We start from the raw sequence: 6,618 nt of genomic DNA on the forward strand, positions 1-6,618 counted from the left end.
TTGCAACCTAAGAACGAAGGGCGAGGGTAAGACGGGCCAGGGAGGAGGAAGCAGACGGAACGCTGGAGGAGAGAGGGAGAAACCTCCTTCTCTCTTTAGCGTTCCGTCTGCTTCCTCCTCTCCGGCCCGTCTTACCTTCGCCCTTCGCTCTTAGGTTGCAAGGGACTATAGAAGGCTAGAAGGAAAAGTGGGCACGGCAGCTTGGTCACGACCGTCACGGCTGATACCACGATGTTTTCCTTGTTACAGTTTCCGCTTGTGTGGATTTTTCTCGGCTTCCCATCGCCGTCCAGAGCAGTCCACAACATCACGAATTGCAAAACTGTCATCTCGACATCTGCAAGTCATCTACGGGCGCCGTTTCTACTGCCAGCGACATGGGCAAGCCATCAGCAGTACCGCACAATCACGGGTCCTGGAACGGATATGACGTCAACGGGCTACGCAGTGACACCCCCTTCTTTCTTAGCACAAGACCCCGGCGCTTGCCGCCGGCGTTTCAGTGGGCACGGGAGCTTGGTCACGACCGTCACGGCTGATACCACGATGTTTTGCTTGTTACAGGTTTGTAAACGCTATTCTTTACACTCTAAGAGGTCTAACAACCTGTGTCTTGTAGTGCTCCCGTGCTCAAGAATGCTTTATTACATGACGTGCGAGTGCGCCAGAGTTATTTTGTCATTGTTGATGCAATCTGGTGATGTTGAGTCTAATCCTGGCCCGGACACTGTCCCGGACACTGTCCTGGAGCCTCAGTTGGAGAAAATGTTGGCGCCTTAAAAGGAAGTTCCTTGTTTTCGGTCGTGTAGGCACGTCTGGTCGTAGGACCAATCGTAGTTGTCCTTGTCGTCGACGTTGTCTTCGTTCAGGGCATCACTTGCCGGTTTCTTGTCAAGGGACTTTGTGTGCTGGGACGCTCTACTCACAATCATCTGGTGGGCTAGTAGGTTGATCATATTGTTGAATTAACAGCGCAAATACGACAGGAAGGAGAGATAAGGGAGACAGGATAGAGCGCTGAACTAACAACTGACGTTTAATAAAAAGAGAAAGAGAAAGAAGAACCGAAGAATGCTTTTAAAACATGCATAAAGAAAACCCGCAAAAACATACGCTATAGCTTGAGTAGCCTGAAAATGAATTGCTAAGAATACCAAGCTTTAAGCTGGTCGCTTAAATGACTTGTTGAAATCGATTGAGTCCTGGGACGACGTGAATTGAAATTCCGGTAGAAAAAAGAAAGAGGAAGTTTACGTTTAAAATATTCACCGAATCTAAGGACCGTTAAAGATCGCGATTTAAAAAGTAAAGTTCTTTTTGTGACAAGGCCACGGACGGCGCGCTTACGCAGGCATCCCCACAGGACAGAATAACCTGTGCCTCGTAGAGCTCGCGAGTTCGTCGTTCCCCTAAACGTTTCAGGATTTTTGTTTTCCTGAACAAGGCGGAGCACTGGCAGTCCCTGACATGTATGGCAAAGTGGCCTGATGGCGACGACTTTAGTGACACGGCATGTTCTCTTAGACGATCGTTGACACACCTTCCTGTCTGACCCACATACACTTTCCCACAAGTAAACGGTATTTCGTAAACGACCGCACATTGGCATTCGACGTATCTTTGTTGATGTTGAACTCCGCACCCATCTTGCTGCTGCTGCTTGTTGTTAATTTTCGGACACAACTTCTTTAGTTTGTCCGGTGCAGACAACACGACTTTGACGTTATATTTCGATGCAATCTTCTTAAGGTTGTGGGAAATGCGGTGAATGTATGGAAGCACAGCCGGTCGGATATTTGTGTCCCTTTGTATCGTCTGTCGTCCCCGTGTGGTGATAATAGACTCGGCGACGTCATACAAGATGGAACTCGGGTAGCCAGAATCTTGAAGACGCTGCACTTGATCATGAAAGCTTCCCCCCGCTGAATGTACACAGGATTTCTTTAGCGCCGCATTTAGGGAGTTTTTTACAATTCCTCTCTTAATAATCTTCGAATGTGCCGAATCGTATTGCAGGAGGCCTTTCTTGGACCTTGGGGAGTACTTCCAACAAGTATGATGTTCAAAGAAAGACAGTCGTAGATCCAAGAGTTGAAGGACGGTGTTAACAGGTAACTCATGTGTGAACTTGAGCCCTTGTCCTTTTTCAAAGAAGGTGGATTGTATGGTGTCAAATATTTGTAATTCGTTGTCTGCCGGACGTTGTGTGAGGAGAACCAGGTAGTCGTCCACGTACCTAAAAATACGGGAAACTTGGCCGATGGGGAGGGCATTAGCAATTGCCCGATCACACTGCGATAGAAAAATATCGCAGAGGACCGGAGCCACGCACGACCCTATACAAATTCCTTTCTTTCGCAGGTAAGTCTTGCCCTCAAACGCAACGACTGTGGCAGAAAGGTAGAATTGCAAAAGTTCTAGAAATGATTCTTCCGAAATTCCACAGTCGTTTTGAAAGGACGTGGTTCCCTTTGCCTCAATAGACTCTTTGACGGCTGCAAATAATTTTGAATGCGGGATCGAATAAAACAGGTCTTCAACATCGAGCGAAAATCCGTACCTGACTGTCGATGTATCCTGCTGAAGGTACTGTATAACCTCCTCGGAGTTTGGTATCAGAAATGGATCATTCAGTACGAGGTTAGAAAGGTGACGAAGTAGGAAGCGTGACACCATTCTACCCGTAGAATTAAGCAAGATACTTGAAAAAGGACCGAAGTTTTGCACAGCCCCAAAACGCCAGAGAGTTCAGCTGTTGTCTAACATCCATGACGTAGCTAATAAGGCTCACGAAAGTGAAAGAACCCGATGTATTGAGGACAGTGTCGACGTGCTCTTACGATCTATGCCAGATAGCAGTCGAAAGAAGATGAACATGTCTCGTTTAGTTGAATACTTCATCGCAAACGACTTAAACCTGCTGGTGTCTGATAAGGAAGGGGGCTTTGTGGTTATATCGAGGACAAACTACCTGGAAAAGGCAGGAGTAGCCATAGACAAGAACTTTAACCATCTAGAAGTCAAAACCAAAAAGGTGAAGGCCATGGCGCTCCAACTGTGCACCAGGCTTGAGTTGATGCAAATGAAGAAGCTGATATCGACTACCAAAAAAGATCATTTAGACATGTTTTTTACAGCCAAAACCCACAAGGACGGTTGTCCTTTTCGGGTCGTTGTCACTGAAAAGGGTTCATGGCAAGGGTTCATGTCACGCTTCTTACTTCGTCAACTTTCTAACCTCGTACTGAATGATCCATTTCTGATACCAAACTCCGAGGAGGTTATACAGTACCTTCAGCAGGATACATCGACAGTCAGGTACGGATTTTCGCTCGATGTTGAAGACCTGTTTTATTCGATCCCGCATTCAAAATTATTTGCAACCGTCAAAGAGTCTATTGAGGCAAAGGGAACCACGTCCTTTCAAAACGACTGAGGAATTTCGGAAGAATCATTTCTAGAACTTTTGCAATTCTACCTTTCTGCCACGGTCGTTGCGTTTGAGGGCAAGACTTACCTGCAAAAGAAAGGAATTTGTATATGGTCGTGCGTGGCTCCGGTCCTCTGCGATATTTTTCTATCGCAGTGTGATCGGGCAATTGCTAATGCCCTCCCCATCGGCCAAGTTTCCCGTATTTTTAGGTACGTGGACGACTACCTGGTTCTCCTCACACAACGTCCGGCAGACAACGAATTACAAATATTTGACACCATACAATCCACCTTCTTTGAAAAAGGACAAGGGCTCAAGTTCACACATGAGTTACCTGTTAACACCGTCCTTCAATTCTTGGATCTACGACTGTCTTTCTTTGAACATCATACTTGTTGGAAGTACTCCCCAAGGTCCAAGAAAGGCCTCCTGCAATACGATTCGGCACATTCGAAGATTATTAAGAGAGGAATTGTAAAAAACTCCCTAAATGCGGCGCTAAAGAAATCCTGTGTACATTCAGCGGGGGAAAGCTTTCATGATCAAGTGCAGCGTCTTCAAGATTCTGGCTACCCGAGTTCCATCTTGTATGACGTCGCCGAGTCTATTATCACCACACGGGGACGACAGACGATACAAAGGGACACAAATATCCGACCGGCTGTGCTTCCATACATTCACCGCATTTCCCACAACCTTAAGAAGATTGCATCGAAATCTAACGTCAAAGTCGTGTTGTCTGCACCGGACAAACTAAAGAAGTTGTGTCCGAAAATTAACAACAAGCAGCAGCAGCAAGATGGGTGCGGAGTTCAACATCAACAAAGATACGTCGAATGCCAATGTGCGGTCGTTTACGAAATACCGTTTACTTGTGGGAAAGTGTATGTGGGTCAGACAGGAAGGTGTGTCAACGATCGTCTAAGAGAACATGCCGTGTCACTAAAGTCGTCGCCATCAGGCCACTTTGCCATACATGTCAGGGACTGCCAGTGCTCCGCCTTGTTCAGGAAAACAAAAATCCTGAAACGTTTAGGGGAACGACGAACTCGCGAGCTTTACGAGGCACAGGTTATTCTGTCCTGTGGGGATGCCTGCCTAAGCGCGCCGTCCGTGGCCTTGTCACAAAAAGAACTTTACTTTTTAAGTCGCGATCTTTAACGGTCCTTAGATTCGGTGAATATTTTAAACGTAAACTTCCTCTTTCTTTTTTCTACCGGAATTTCAATTCACGTCGTCCCAGGACTCAATCGATTTCAACAAGTCATTTAAGCGACCAGCTTAAAGCTTGGTATTCTTAGCAATTCATTTTCAGGCTACTCAAGCTATAGCGTATGTTTTTGCGGGTTTTCTTTATGCATGTTTTAAAAGCATTCTTCGGTTCTTCTTTCTCTTTCTCTTTTTATTAAACGTCAGTTGTTAGTTCAGCGCTCTATCCTGTCTCCCTTATCTCTCCTTCCTGTCGTATTTGCGCTGTTAATTCAACAATAAGACGCTCTACTTTTCCAGGTGTTTTAGTACCGGCTCAGGAATTGGTTCGCTCTCACGGGACCAGTCTCTTCCTTCATTCGGGCCTTGCGCAGATCCTTCATGTAGCTCTCCCTGTCATCTGGTGTAAGCTTGCTCGTCAACCCCATCTCCTCCTTACTCAAGCGCAATCTTCCACTAGTTTCTTCCGCGGCTGGTCCCCTCGACTCCCTGGAGGACCCGTAGTCCATGGCTTCTTCTTGCCCGTGGCTATGTTTGTGTTTGTGCTCGCGAGGAGACCTGCCCAGTTTTTCGACGGGCCTTCTCCTCAGCTCCTGAATGCTCCTAATTGATTCGGCCCTCTCGTACGGCCGTCGCAAGAACTCCGTCTGTTTGCCAGATTTCTCTCCAGAAAGCGTCTGGGCTGATCTTCCAAAATGGTCAACAGGCGACGAAGTAACCCTTCCCGAAGCTGGCGTTTCAAGCTCCACCTGGCGTCTAACGGCTTCCTCCTTGTTCCTGTCCCTCCTGCTGTTCAACTGCTGCCGGTACTGCTCGTACTGTTTCCGAAGCATCTCTTCGACTTGTGCCTCTTTTTCGCCGGTCAGCACCTGAACCGGACGGCTGAAGTAATCGTAGGGGCGGAGGGTGACAAGACGGCGCGGTGATTCACGTGTCACCTCCTCCCTGTCTCCCCTCTCCCTCAGCGGTATGTCGCCTTTCTGTGGCATTTGGGGCTGCCCGTGAAACGTCTGCTCCTCAGGAGGTCTTCTAGCCTCAGTGTAATCGCTTGTTTTCCCTCATCATGCTCTGAACCCTTTCGTACAGTGCCTTCGCCTGAGCAGCCTTCTCCCGAGTATGTACCTGTACTGGCCTTCCGAAGTAGTCAAATGGTCTGTACGTGATTGGCTCGTTGTCGCCCCTGGGAGTGGGGTCGAGCCCGATTGGGGCCCTTTCTTCGGGAGGTCCCATAGCTTCCTTTTCTAAGATGTCTTGTTCGAAAGCCTTACACCTCTGTGACTCCTCGTACTTACGCCGGAGCATTTCCACTTGCTGATGTACTTTTTCTCCGGTTAGCACCTAAACCGGCCTTCCGTAAAAGTCAACCGGAGACGACGTCGAAAGAGAGCGGCCCGCAGGAAAGAAGTCGTATGAATCGCGATCACCCTTGATAGGCCTCGCAGGAGTGTCACCACGGTCGTCGAACCTCACCGTAGGTTTCTCGTCCTCGTATGGTTTACGATTGTCCCTAATAGGCTTCGCGGGAGTGTCGCCATGGCCGAACCTTGGAGGTTTATCGTCGTCATGAATCTTGAAAACGGTCGTCGTCAAGCATACGTTGGCGGCGTTGCTCACCTTGATGGGTCCCTGTAGAGACCACCCGAAAATGGTCTCCACTGTGGTCAATGACAGGTTAACGCGACGAACGTTTCCGGTGGTGACCTTCCGATAGTAGTCTGCTCCTATTAGCATGCTCACTCCACACTTCCCTTGACAGTCCACCACAGGTTGATCAGCGAGTCTGATCCCTTGTCTTCGTACGTTTCTGATGATGTCGCCATCAGTAAGAGTAAAGATCTCTCCGCGGATTTCCGGAACCTCCAAAGCCTCGACTACGATCTCGGCGGGCCCCTGATGGCGTCGGAGTACAAGTTACACACAACGACAGTTTCTTTTAGTTCCGCGCCCTGAGTCACTAAAAGTGACTATCGTTAGCT

At 48.1% G+C, this 6,618-nt stretch overlaps 1 pseudogene; it reads right to left on the minus strand.

Moving 5' to 3' along the window:
- Window positions 1-776: 776 nt before the first annotated feature.
- LOC120848183 lies at window positions 777-6,373 on the minus strand (annotated as a pseudogene).
- Between the last annotated feature and the right edge of the window lie 245 nt (window positions 6,374-6,618).

This window comes from Ixodes scapularis, unplaced genomic scaffold (genome assembly GCF_016920785.2).
Source record: "Ixodes scapularis isolate PalLabHiFi unplaced genomic scaffold, ASM1692078v2 PGA_scaffold3__209_contigs__length_174095766, whole genome shotgun sequence".
NCBI classification, from domain to species: domain Eukaryota; kingdom Metazoa; phylum Arthropoda; class Arachnida; order Ixodida; family Ixodidae; genus Ixodes; species Ixodes scapularis.